We start from the raw sequence: 13822 nt of genomic DNA, 5'->3' as shown, positions 1-13822 counted from the left end.
GGGGGGGGGGGGGGGGAGAGATTGGGAGGGATGGCAATATTTTTGATCCCTGTCAAGTCACATGTCTGGTGATTTAAAGGTTTCCTCAACACCTGCTGTTAGATTCCTAAGTTGGAATGTTAAAGGTCTGAACAATCCAGTGAAACGGTCTAAAATATTTTCTCATATGAAACGCCTGAACCCAGACATAATATTCCTACAGGAAACACATTTGCAAAATTCAAATCAAGTCAGGCTCAAATATCCATGGATTGGGGAGATTTATCATTCGAGCTTTAACTCAAAAGCTAGAGGAGTTGCCATAATATTTAATAAGAATATTCATTTTACAGCATCAAGAATAATGAAGGATATAAATGGCAGATTTCTTATAATTGCAGGCTCCTTGTTCCACACTCCTGTTTTATTAGTAAACATTTATGCACCAAACTTTGATAAACCAGATTTTATAAACAATCTAGTTAGCACACTTCCATATCTTGATACTCATTTGTTAATTCTAGCTGGAGACCTGAATTGTGTAATGAATCCATCATTAGATCGCTCCTCATCTCGGTCCTATACACAGTCTAATATGTCTAAATCTATTTTGGATTTTGTGTCCCAAAATGGATATGTAGATCCATGGAGGACACGGAATCCACTAACAAGGACCTATTCTTTTTACTCTCAAATACACCAATCCTATTCCCGTATAGATTATTTTTTTGTTGATAGCTCTTTAATGCAGAGAGTCACGTCTTCTGAATACTATCCGATTGTTATTTCAGACCATTCTCCTCTAAGCATTGATATAAATTTTATAAACAAACCCAATTCTAGTCCTCGTTGGAGATTTAATACTCTCCTGTTATCAGATGAGCCATTTAATAAATTCATCTTATCATCAATTGATGATTTTCTAAGGTTCAATAAGAGCGATACAATTTCTCCCTCACTACTATGGGAAACATTAAAAGCTTATCTTCGTGGTCAGATTATTTCTTTTTCAGCTAATATTAATAAAAATCTACGCACTAAGATATCAGAAATATCAACAAAAATTCAGAATATTGATAGGCAAAATGCCGTTAATCCGTCACATGATTTGCTGAAACAGCGACAGGATCTTCAGATGGAACTTGATCTTTTAACTACATCTGATGCAGAGCGACTCTTGATACGATCTCGAGCCACTTATTATGAACATGGGGAAAAACCAAGTAGACTTCTGGCACATCAATTGAAACGAAAAGCCGGCTCTCACATAATATCACAAATCAACGATCGGTCGGGCAATCTTGTTTCAGATCCTGTCTCTATTAATGATACTTTTAAAAAATTCTACTGCAATTTGTATAAGTCTGAACTACAAGCAGACTCAAATGAGCTATGTGCCTTTCTTCAGGATATTGACATACCTAGGATAGACAAATTGCTTTCTGACCAACTTGAAGCTCCCATTAAATTAGAAGAAATATTTGCGTCAATTAAGGATATGCAAAGTGGTAAAACACCTGGCTCAGATGGTTTCTCTGCCGAATTTTTCAAAAAATTTAAAGATAAAATAGCCCCTCTTCTTCTTGAGGTTTATAATGAGTCATTTGGGCAGGGCTTGTTGCCTCCCACCTTGACTCAGGCCTCAATTTCTCTCCTGTTAAAGAAGGATAAGGATCCTACTGCCTGCGAGTCCTATAGACCTCTTTCACTTTTGAATGTGGATTTTAAGATTTTGTCTAAAGTACTCGCGACTCGGCTTGAGACAGTTCTCCCTCGGATTATTTCACAAGAACAGAATGGATTCATTAAAGGTCGCCAGTTGTTTTTTAATACTCGTACACTGTTGAATACAATTTTTTCAACTCATTCCTCTAAATCTCCTGAAGTGATAATTTCTCTTGATGCCGAGAAAGCCTTTGATCGAGTGGAATGGGAATATCTCTTTGCTGTTCTTAATGGGTTTGGTTTTGGAGAGAGGTTTGTGTCTTGGATCAAGCTACTTTATACATCCCCTCAAGCATGTATTCTCAGTAATTCCGTCCAATCTGATTATTTTACGGTGGGACGTGGTGCTAGACAGGGTTGCCCTCTTTCTCCCCTCTTGTTTGCGTTAGCCATTGAACCCCTATCCGTTGCTCTAAGATCCCTTTCTTCTTTTCATGGAATCGTCCGCTCTGGTGTCGAGCTTAAATTGTCCTTATATGCAGATGACCTTCTCCTGTATGTCTCTGACCCTTTACGGAGTCTTCCCCCAATTTTAAATATTCTAGAAAAATTTGGATCATATTCTGGCTATAAAATTAACTCACTTAAAAGTGAATGCTATCCAGTGAATTCATTAGCTTTAAAGCTTAAGCCTTCTGATATCCCTTTTAGGCTCAGTCCCTCGGGATTTAGGTACTTAGGAATTAATATTACACGTACTTTGCCCTCAATGTTTTCTCAGAATTATGCCTCACTAGTTTCCCAAATTGCATCAGATTTACAGAGATGGAACTCTCTCCCTCTTTCATTGATTGGTAGGATTAATATTATCAAAATGAATGTGCTACCTAGACTTTTGTTTTTATATCAAAATATCCCTCTGTTCTTGCCCAAACAGTTCTTCAGGTCCCTGGATCAGATGGTCTCATCTTTTTTATGGAACGGAAAGGCCCCCAGAATGAGACTTTCTTTATTACAACAGTTCACCACAAACGGGGGTCTTTCTCTACCTAATTTTACAATGTATTACTGGTCCTCACATATCCATAAACTGACTTATTGGTTAAATTCACCTGATCTGATTTGGTGTAAACTTGAAATTCAGTCGATTTCTGCATCTTTTTCGCCCGCTTCAATTATTTATTCATCATTACCAATTAAATTATCCTCAGTTACTACAAATCCTATAGTGCTCTCAACACTCAGGATCTGGTCACAATTTAGGTCCCACTTTAAATTTGTATCACCCTCTAATAAAATGCCGTTACTAAAGAATCACATTTTTTCTCCAGCATCTAATAATGCTGCCTATAGAATTTGGTATGAGAAAGGTATTAGAACAATGAGAGACCTGTACGAAGATGGTTTATTTCTTAGTTTTTCAGAATTGTCTTCTAAATTTAATCTACCCACTTCACATTTGTTTCTTTACTTCCAAATTAGGCATTGCGTTTCATCGCAGTTTCAAAATTTTCTAACTTTGCCTACTGACCCACCATGGGTTGAACTCTTAGTTTTGAGCCCCAATTTGAAATCTCCTCTTTCAATTATTTATGGAAAACTTATGGCAATAGAGGCCGACTCATTGGGTAAAACTAGAACTGCAGGGGAACGTGAACTGGGTGTTAAACTATCAGATTCATGGTGGGATAAAGTTATTCTCAGCATACGTCAGAGTACACCATGTGCCAGACTACAGTTAATACAATTTAAAGTAATAAATAGAGTACACTTCTCAAAAACACGTTTATCTAAAATGTTCCCCTCAATACCAGACCAGTGTGATAGATGTCAGACTTCACCTTGCAACTTAAGTCATATGTTCTTTTTCTGCCCAAAACTGCAAGGGTTTTGGAAATATTTTTTCTCCATACTCTCAGGAGTTTTTAAGATTCAGTTTCAAAGTGATCCACTTATTGCTATTTTTGGAGTTCCTGGGACCACACTTAATCTATCCCGCCAGCAGGGGGAGGTCTTGGCCTTTTGCTCTCTCCTTGCCAGACGTTGTATTTTGCTCGCCTGGAAATCTCCCACACCACCATCCACATCACAATGGCTTAATACTATAAGATCATACTTGAAGATGGAAAAAATTTTACTAACAGTGAAAGGTAGTTCAGAAAAATTTACCCACAAGTGGACACCCTTTGTGTCATATGTAAAATCTTTACCTTCATAGCGTATAGACTGATATGATTGACTCATCACATTACCATGTGACTTGTTTTTAGAGGATAAATGAAAGACTGAAATACTGTTTTCCTTTTGGTTGGTTGGGTCCCTCCTGTTCGTTCCTCCTCCCCCTCTCTCTCTTTTTTTTTTCTCTCCTTTTTTTTTCTTTCCTTATTTTGTCTTGTTTTTGGTTAAGGGGGGAAGGGGAGGGAGGGGAAGAGGGGAGGGAGGGGGGAAAAGGGGGAAGGAAAAAAAGAAAAAATTGGAGAAGTCATGTAAATTTTGTATAATGTATGTAATGTCAATTATATATTCTCCTGATAAATAAAAATTAAAAAAAAAAAAAAAAAAAAAGCACTTCGTTCTCATAACTTGTTCTCTGACTTCTGACAGACATTAAAACTCCACTCCTCATTCAGACAGAAGTGTAAAATGCACAATTGCTTTGTAAATAGACATTTAACTTGTATGATCTAAGTCTAATGAGGTTTAAAAATCATTAATACTGTTTCACAGTTGATTTAAATGAGTGGTTTACTTCAACATTAGAAATGGTATGAACTGAACACACTTTTGATTATCAAGATATTGTAAAATAGTAATGATGATATAAAAAAAGAAGAGCGTTCTTTCAATTGATTAATTCAGGATACAATTAAATAGTCTCTTGATGAGATCATTTGTGTTCTGGATTCAAATCAATGAAATAACAGTTCCTGTCCCCTGAAGGTATTCAGAGACAGATTGATGTAGGAGGTCTAGTTCACTACAAGGCAATGGAATAAAAATGGGTTTTCAGGCGAGACTTAAAGACTGTGAGTGTGGGAGCCTGCCTGACACGCAGCGGTAACTCATTCCACAGTCTTGGACCTGCAACAGAGAAAGCCCTGTCATCTCTGACCTTGCGATGAGTTTCTGGAAATGAAAGGAACATCTGGTCTGCTGACCTCAGAGAGTGTGGTGGGACAAATGGCTGTAGAAGATCAGTGAAATAGGATGGGGCAGAACTGTTCAGTGATTTAAAAACATACATGAGTATTTTGAATTGGATTCGAAGGTGAATGGGTAGCCATTGCAGGGAAGCCAAAACTGGAGTAATGTGCTCTCTATGGCCTGTACCAGTTAAAAATCAGGCTGCAGCATTTTGGACCAGTTGTAGACGTGCAATGGAGGACTGATTGATTCCAAACAGCAGTGCATTGCAGTAATCGAGCCTGGATGTTATGAATGTATGGCTCACTGTCTCAAGATTATTTTTGGACAGTATGGGCTTCAGCTTAGACAGCCGCCTCAGCTGAAAAAACAGGATTTAACAATCACGTTTACATGACTGTTAAGTTTCAGGGAGGGGCCCATTATCACTCCCAAATTGGTGACTCTTTGTTTCTCTAACAGAGCTAGAGAGAAAAGGTCAATGCAGTGGTTCATTTATGTGCCATTGGGATGGAACAAGATGATTTCACACTTCTTCTTGTTGAAACTTAAGAAGTTTAAAGCCATCCTGTCCCAGATATCAGCCAGGCAGTCAAGAAGAGGTTGAATAGAACGTGTGCCTCTGTGCCTCAGGGGGAAGTAAATTTGACAGTCATCGGCATAGAAATGAAAGGGAATGTTGTGATTGCAGAAAATAGCACCTAGTGGCAGCAGATATAAAGAAAAGAGAAGGGGACCAAGGATGGACCCCTGCGGTACCCCCCACTGAAGCGCTGCCGATGCTGAACTGAAATCTTTGATACTGACACAAAAGGTTCTGTCAGAGAGGTAGGACCTAAACCAATTGAGGGCTGACTCTGTGATGCCCACCCACTGCTCTAGCCTAGAAATGAGGATCCCATGGTTGATGGTGTCAAAAGCAGATGTAAGGTCCAATAGGACAAGCAGCACAGAATCATCTGCATCGGTGGCTAGGAAAATGTCGTTAAAAACCTTCAGTAGAGCAGTTTCAGTGCTGTGGAGAGATTTGAAGCCAGATTGGAATAACTCTAGGATAGCATGATCCTCTAAGAAGCACTTCAACTGAGACTCAACTATTTTTTCCAGTAGTTTGGAGGTGAATGGGAATCTGGAGAAAGGCCGGAAGTTGGACATGACTGAGGGGTCGAGGTTGGGTTTTTTCAGAACAGGCTGGACAGCAGCATGTTTAAAAGTTTTTGGCACCACACCTGAAAATAAACTGCTATGCACAATAGCAAGAATAGAAGGACCCAGAGTAGGAAAAACCTCCTTTAGTAGTCAAGGGGGGACCACATCAAAGGGGGAACCAGATGGCTTTATGTTGCACATGACCTGCTCTAGAGAAGATAGAGAGATTGGTTCAAAATGGTCAAATACAGCTGCACATTGAGATGGGATGGAACGATCGTGAGCTGGTGGAGAAATGAGTGCTTGTGTGTTCACAACTTTTTCTAAGAAGAAACGGAGGAAGTTCTCACATTTTTGGTTTTGAACCAGTTTGACATGACTGTAGACGAGGAAGAGGGCTGGCACCAAAGGAGGGGGCATGCCAAAGACACCATCTTAGCACCAACATAACTGGTTTGTTCCACTTTGGAGTAAGCTGTTTGGGGGAAGAATCAGTTTTGTGTTGTGTGTTTCCTTGACTGATGAAGCCTTACAAATGGAAGGTGAAATGTTTCAGAAAAAAAAAAAATGTCTGGAGGATCTGACTGAAAATTGTTGGAAGTTCTCATACTGTTCAGTTGAGGCTTCCAGAGGTGAAGTTTCACTGAGTTGTAGAACTGCGTTCAGGGTGGAAAAAAGAACTCAGGGGTTGTGGGAGTTGGAGACAATTATATCAGATATCTATGCAATGTTCAGAAGAGAAAGGCATTTACTTATAATTTTGTTTTGACTTTGATTTTAACATAAATATTGATTTTAACAAATATTTTGTGCAGCAATATATCGTTTTATATGAATAAATATAATTTATCCTCACATTTTAGCTCTACAATACAGTTTAAAAATTGTTGTTCTGCAAGAGTGATTTTAGGGTGAAAAACACTATTATTTCAGACGAGTCAACATACATAATCATCAAATATTGAGTGTCTAAGGCCTAAACTTGACCTTTGTGCTTTACAACACATTTGAACTGAATAAAAAATACCATTTAACTGATAGAACTACTATAGGAAATATTTGTCAGGCACTACAATGTGAAGACACGTTATAAGGAGTTGCAGTGATGTGAAAAAGAAGTCCACCCTCTGTAATTTCCAAAGTTTAACATGTCAGGACATATTGAAACTAAACTGATCTTAATCCGATTATAAAACTACTCTAACCTCTACTCAAGTGTAACAAATCCCACCATATCATTATCTATTAAACAAAAAATAAGCATTAATAGAAAAACTGTATGTAAAATAAAAGTAAGTCAAGACTTCAAAGTTCATGTTCAATAATCCAGGTAAAATTTTCAAAAAAGTAAAGTCAGGTCCTATGGACGGTTTCTTTATGTTGAAACATGTCATCTTTCATCAAAATGACTTCATCAGTCCAATAAGCCACAACAAACTCAGTCTTAAAAGCTCAAGCCTTGCTGCTTCCAATAGATTTGAGAGCCTCAGTATGAGCCATGTGCTGCTGAGTAGATGTATTGTTTAACTCATCATCATCATCATCATCATCATCATCATCATCATCATCATCATCATGGTGAAACTGTCCTTGAACTTGATCTGTCCCACAGCTGGAACTTGATTTGACCCACACCTGGAACTTGAACTGTCCCACACCTGGAACACAAGCTGTCCCACACCTGGAACTTGCCCACAGCTGGAACTGGCCCACAACTGGAATTTGAACTGGCCAACAACTGGAAATTGAACTGGCCACAGCTGGAACTGGAGCAGGCCCACAGCTGAAACTTGAACTGGCCCACAGCTGAAACTTGAACTGGCCCACAGCTGAAACATGAATTGACCCACAGCTGGAACTTAAGCTGCCCCAAAGCTGGAACTTAAGTTGTCCCACACCTGGAACTTGAGCTGTCCCACACCTGGTACACAAGCTGTACCACAGCTGGAACTTGATCTGTCCCACAGCTGGAACTTGAATTGATCCACAGCTGAAATTTAAGCTGTCCCAAAGCTGGAACTTGATTTTACCCACAGCTGAATCACAAGCTGTCCCACAGCTGGAACACAAGCTGTCCCACAGCTGGAACTTGATTTGACCCTGGAACTTAACTTCCAGCTGTGGGTCAAATAAAGCTGTCCCACACCTGAAGCACAAGCTGTCCCACAGCTGGAACTTGAGCAGACCCACAGCTGGAACTGGAGCTGACCCACAGCTGGAACTGGAGCTGGCCCACAGCTGGAACTGGAACTTTCCCACAGCTGGAACATGAGCTGGCCCACAGCTGGAACTTGAGATGGCCCACAGCTGGAACTTGAGATGGCCCACAGCTGGAACATGAACTGTCCCACAGCTGGAACTTGAATCGAACTGGGTCATGATGTGACAGAAGAATTATCCAAAACACAGCAACTCATCTGCAACAGAACAGTTTTAAAAAGCATTATAGTCAGATTTCAATCCATTTAAAATTCGGTGGCGTGACTTTAAGAGAGCTGTGAAGAAATGAAGCTTTGCGTGTTTCATGGGGTGGACTTTGTTTTTCCACACAATGATTTTGTTTTTGTTTAATAAATGATTGCATGGTGGAATCTCTTGTGTGTTTTTGTACAAAGTAACTTGAAGTGAGATTAGAATAATTTTAGAATCAGGTAAAGGCCTGGGGCCTCATCTGTAAAGAGCAAATATGCACAAAATGTGGCATACTCACATTTATTGGTCCTTTGGCAACACTCAGATGTGTATTAGTTACTTACCCAATTTCTGGGTAAGTAACAGTAATGAAGTATCCTGGTCAAACTGGTAATAATATGAAAATACAGTAATTATTACATGAGGCCAACGTCTGTGATTCTCCTCTTTGCACAGTCAAAAGTCATGTCTAAACATGAAAAGAGGAGAATCTTCACAGGTGTCAGGTAACCATACATACCTGTAGAAACTTGGGTGCACGAGCCACACAGCTGGTGTTGGACTGCACATATTTCAATGGTCATTTCACTGATACGTCTCAATCGTTCGCCACATTTTTGTGCGTGCATACCCTGTGTACATGAAGCTACAGGTCTCTATTACAGAATGTGTGGAGAAAGTTAAACATTTAACAGCAATGGCCCCATACTATTGAAGTCTTTAAAATATACTTAATGTAAACTAAAATAGCATCTAAAATATTTCATCACTCAATATTGTCAATACCAAAACATCAACATTAAAAGGGAATAAAATAAAGTTGTGACTCTAGTTTTTTTAGGTGCTGCAGACCTCAAATGCTGGAATGTATTTAAATTAACTAATAAAGTTATTGAAACAAAACAAGAAATGTGTTGGCTTTATCAGGCCTGCGGTTAAACAAATGCTAAATATTTAAAGGGCAAAAAGTCACAAATAAATAAATAAAATTAAATAAAGCTGCAAAGCCTCTTTTTGCCTGCAAAATGTTCATACTCGGGCAAATCAAACACTCTGTTTTCATCTGGTAGATTATTTTTTTGTTTCACAGGTAGGGGCGGCTGTGGCTGAGTGGTTAGAGCAATTGGTGTCCAATGCAAGAGTTGGAGGATCATGTTCACCTGCAGTCATATGCCAAAGTGTCCTTGGGCAAGACACTGAACCCCTCATTGCCTCCAATGTGTGTCCCATCAGTGTATGAATGTGATAAAACTCTGATTAATCTCAGATTTTGATTATTTTTGTAGAGATCTAGTAGAGTGCGGGCAGCACGGTGGCGCAACTGGTAGAGCTGCTGCCTCTCAGCGAGCAGGTCCTTGGTTCAAACCTCGGTCCAGGGGCCTTTCTGGGTGGAGTTTGCATGTTCTCTCCGTGCATGCGTGGGTTTTCTCCGGGTGCTCCGGTTTCCTCCCACAGACCAAAAACATGCATGTTAGGCTGATTGGTAACTCTAAATTGTCCCTAGGTGTGAGTGAGAGAGTGAATGGTTGTTTGTGACATGGGCACCAGCGACCCCCGTGACCCAAAATGGAATAAGCGGGTAAAGATAATGGATGGATGGATGGATAGTAGAGTGCTGTATGAATGGGTAAATGACACAGATTGTAGTGTAAAGTGATTTGAGTGTCTTGACAAGATAGAAAGGTGCTATATAAGTACAGTCCATTTACCATTTACAGGTATAGTCAAATGTATTCATACACTTTAGGATGCTAACTGGCAAAACCAAAGATGCAACTAAAACTTTGTAGTGTCATTAATTAAAAAAATGTCGTGCTGAAAGGGAACAAGAAATTGTTGCTTCTTTTTTTATGTTTATCCAGATGTGAACTCCAAATCAGCCAGAGTTCTGGCCTCCCTTGTAGTTCCAGGCCACCTCCTCTTCCTCTACACAGTGCAGATTTTGCAAGGGGGCCATACTGACATCACACCAACCTTCACTGTCTGCTACTTGTCTGCAGCTCTGCTTCAGGTCAGAAACATGTTCATACAAAATAAACAGCTCATCAGGTATGTTCTTACAAAGCTAAATGCTGGAATAAAGTTGGGACATTGTGTAAAATGTAAATAAAAATGGAAAGCGCTGATTTGCAAAACTCATTAACCCATATTTTGTTCACAATTAAACATATTCAACATATCAAATGTTTATATTAAGAATTTGGCCAATATTTTAATAAAAAACGTTTTGAATTTGACAGCAGCAACACATTGGAAAAAAAATGGAACAGCTATCCGACAGCAAAGCTACTAGGATGGTTTAAGAACACAAACTCCTCTAACACAATAAGTTTCAGTTCACATAAGAGATATATGGATGTCAACAGATCATTTGAGACAAACTAAATCACTTAGAACTAAAGATTGGCAGAGGTTTGACTAGTCTGGAACTGTTAATTAATAGAAATTAGCGGAAAATTTTCAGAATAATGTTCCTCAACGAAAAACTGAACATTTGAACATTCTGAACAGATGTTTCAATCACAGCAAAATGCAAATGCAGAAATTGATTCGCTGAATAGCAAAATAGATGTGCTTAACAAAAAGCTGGAAGAACGCAGGATAGATAAACACAATTTACAACAGCTACATATGCGTTTAGAAAGTGATTATCATACATCACAGGAACGTTTAAAAACATGTGAAGAAAAACTAAGAGCGGCAACAAATAAAAGTTCTGACGTGGGGCGAGTTTGTCCGGAACTCAGAGAAGACCGTGGACAGAGTCCAGGTCACCCACAAACACCTCAGAAAGATGTTGTTGCACCTCCTGCTCGTAATCCACCCTCACCTAAAGTGGCAGGAACAGACCTGAACAGGTCTCCTCCACAAAACATGCAACAGAGTGCACGGAAACTTCCTCTTTCAATGGATGTTCTGCTAAAACTCTCAAAATATGTACAACGCTTTGTACCTGGACCGATGGGCTCATCTGGAACAAAAGCGTACCTCAGAGATCTGGAGTTCAGATTGAGATCTTATCCTAATGCTACGGTTGAGGATAAGATCAGTCTGATACGGCTCACTTCAGACAGAGAGGTGTATGCCTTCATCGAGCGTCTACCTGATGCAACGAGAAAGGATTACAACCTTCTGTGTGAAGCTTTGATCAGAGAGTACGACTCCTGCACGGGACCTGCTGGTTTCCCAGCCGCTGACAAGGTCACGCAGGGCAAGAATGAACATCCAAAGATCTATTACAAAAGAATCTTCCAAGCTTATTTTGGTTACAGAAATGAAACCGGAATGGAGGAAGAAGAAAATTTTAAATTTGTTTTCAGCAAAAATCTCCACACTGACATACGCATGTCAGTACAAATTATGGCAAATTTCAGAGAAAAATCCATAAATGAGATTAAACAGTGTGCTGTGAATGTGCTCGAGGCACGTTCTCATGCTAAGACGCCCATAGAAGTGTTTCCTAGTGTAAAGGTTAAACCCCTCCCTCTTGAACTAGAAGGACGACGCGCCTCGCCGCCTCTTCCTAAGAAAGTTGAGAGAAAACAGTCTGTTCAAACTAACAAACCACGTAATGAAGGTGCACGCTGGGACAAAAAGGCTCCTCTTTCAGAGGATGAACGTGATTATCGTATATGGGACATGCGTAGGACGCAAGAATATGGGAACCGAGAGGACCCATATTATCAGGGGAAATCCGAAGAGGAACCCCCAAAAGACGTACCTAACCCTCTCCCACCTCGGACGAAACGTCCCGAGGCGAAAAAATCACAAAAGTTCCAGAAAAAAGGCCCTACACCTCTGAGCTCGGAAGAGACAGAGGAAATACAAAGGTTTTTAGACACTTTGATACACGCTGAAATGGGAACCCAACCAGGAGCACAGTGTAGTGATGTGATCGCTACTAACTCTGAAGGCGCGAATGACAACATTACAGATGTCGGTGAAACACACCAAGACATTGCTGTTATTGCCTCCAACAACCCCTCATCGGACGAAGGGGGGATAAACTCACACACAAACGATGATGAGTCATCGCAAACTGAAAACTCAGAAACAGATTTTCATGATTTTGAACTAGGCATTCCAGTTCTGGGAGGACTCCCAGATAACCTGGTACCGAGTCAAGAAGCTGGGCCAGTATGTTTCACGAAACCATCACAGGCCATCGCTCTTTTCTCAACCAATGACGTCGACCAAGGACCACAAACCTATGGTGTCTTACCCATAGACAGGTCTGACGACTCAGAAAAGGATTTGTTGGAGCTCCCCAAGGAGCGAGAACCCTTAACAGTCTCATCACAGATTGAACAGGTGGTCGCTCAAGCCGACACTCTGACATCTGATGAAGAAAGAGACAAACTTCGCCAAGTTCTTTTAAAATATGAAAAGTCATTTTCAACTGACCCAGAAATCATCAAACTTCAGAAGTTGGATGATCCTGCAATTAAATCGATGATACTGTATCTGACTGACCCAGACAAATACACTCCATCGAAAGTCAAACTGGATTCCGATCCAGACCTAAAAGTCCTCTTTCAGCTGCGCAAACAGTTAAAACTACTCAAGGACAGCCTAACTTTAGCTCATGGAGCGACGTCCTCACCCGTGTTCGCGGTCTCCCATGACCGAAGGGGGGTGACGCCAGTTAGGATAATGCTACCAGACGCGATAACATGATCAAATCTGACATTCAGAGTGAGTGGCGCACCGAAACGTTGTTTCCTAGTTGCTTAATCACTGCTTTTGTCAATGTTGAAACGTTGTTTAACTGGTTGCTTAGTCACTGTTTTTGTCGATGTTGAGACATCGTTTAATTGGTTTTGGTATTGTTTCTGAACACCCCAGGCAAGAATGAATTTTGTTGTGTAGTTAAGTTAGAGACTAAGAGGCCTTTGACCATGCCAACATGCAGTTCATTCATTAAATTGCAATCTTTGCGGAGTCAATGTATATTATTGCTACTTTAAGTACCATAATCTACATTGATCTCACAACGCTTAAGCCGAACCTACTCGAACAATTCTATTCGGGGGGATAGCTAATTCTTTTTGATAAGTCTCGCCATAGACTTCCAAAACATTTATGGGGAAACCAAACACCCAATCTCAAGTCGTTCGTCTAAAAGACAACAGACATTTGAACCAAACTATATTTTACCATGTAAAGCTAACTTAAACCAAGTTAGAAATGGAAAAATAGTTTGGAACCCTTTTCTATAGGTATAAACCCCTGTAGTTACCCTTTTCAGCATGTTCCACCCCTTAACTGGTAGTTGTAGCTGTTCCCAACCATAATAGCTTACACACCAGGTGCATATAGTTTAAGGCCTTATGTAAAATCCCCTTCATAAGCCCACCTTAAACCACATAATTGCATGACACATTGAACCAGAACGGCACAGGCTGGACGTCGCTGGAGACAACCTTCGCTGGAGGCGACCTGCAATCCTGACGTTGGTCTCCACTCTTCATCC

General features: G+C 40.2%; 1 protein-coding gene across 1 annotated transcript in view; it reads right to left on the bottom strand.

Annotated features, from left to right (window-relative positions):
• LOC119412175 (solute carrier family 41 member 3-like) overlaps positions 1–13822 on the bottom strand; it is a 143142-nt gene that overhangs the window by 8170 nt on the left and 121150 nt on the right. The gene's annotated exons all lie outside the window — the stretch shown is intronic.

Source organism: Nematolebias whitei, chromosome 7 (genome assembly GCF_014905685.2).
Source record: "Nematolebias whitei isolate Nwh7 chromosome 7, NemWhi1, whole genome shotgun sequence".
Lineage (NCBI taxonomy): Eukaryota > Metazoa > Chordata > Actinopteri > Cyprinodontiformes > Rivulidae > Nematolebias > Nematolebias whitei.
This window is presented reverse-complemented; position numbering and strand designations above follow the sequence as displayed.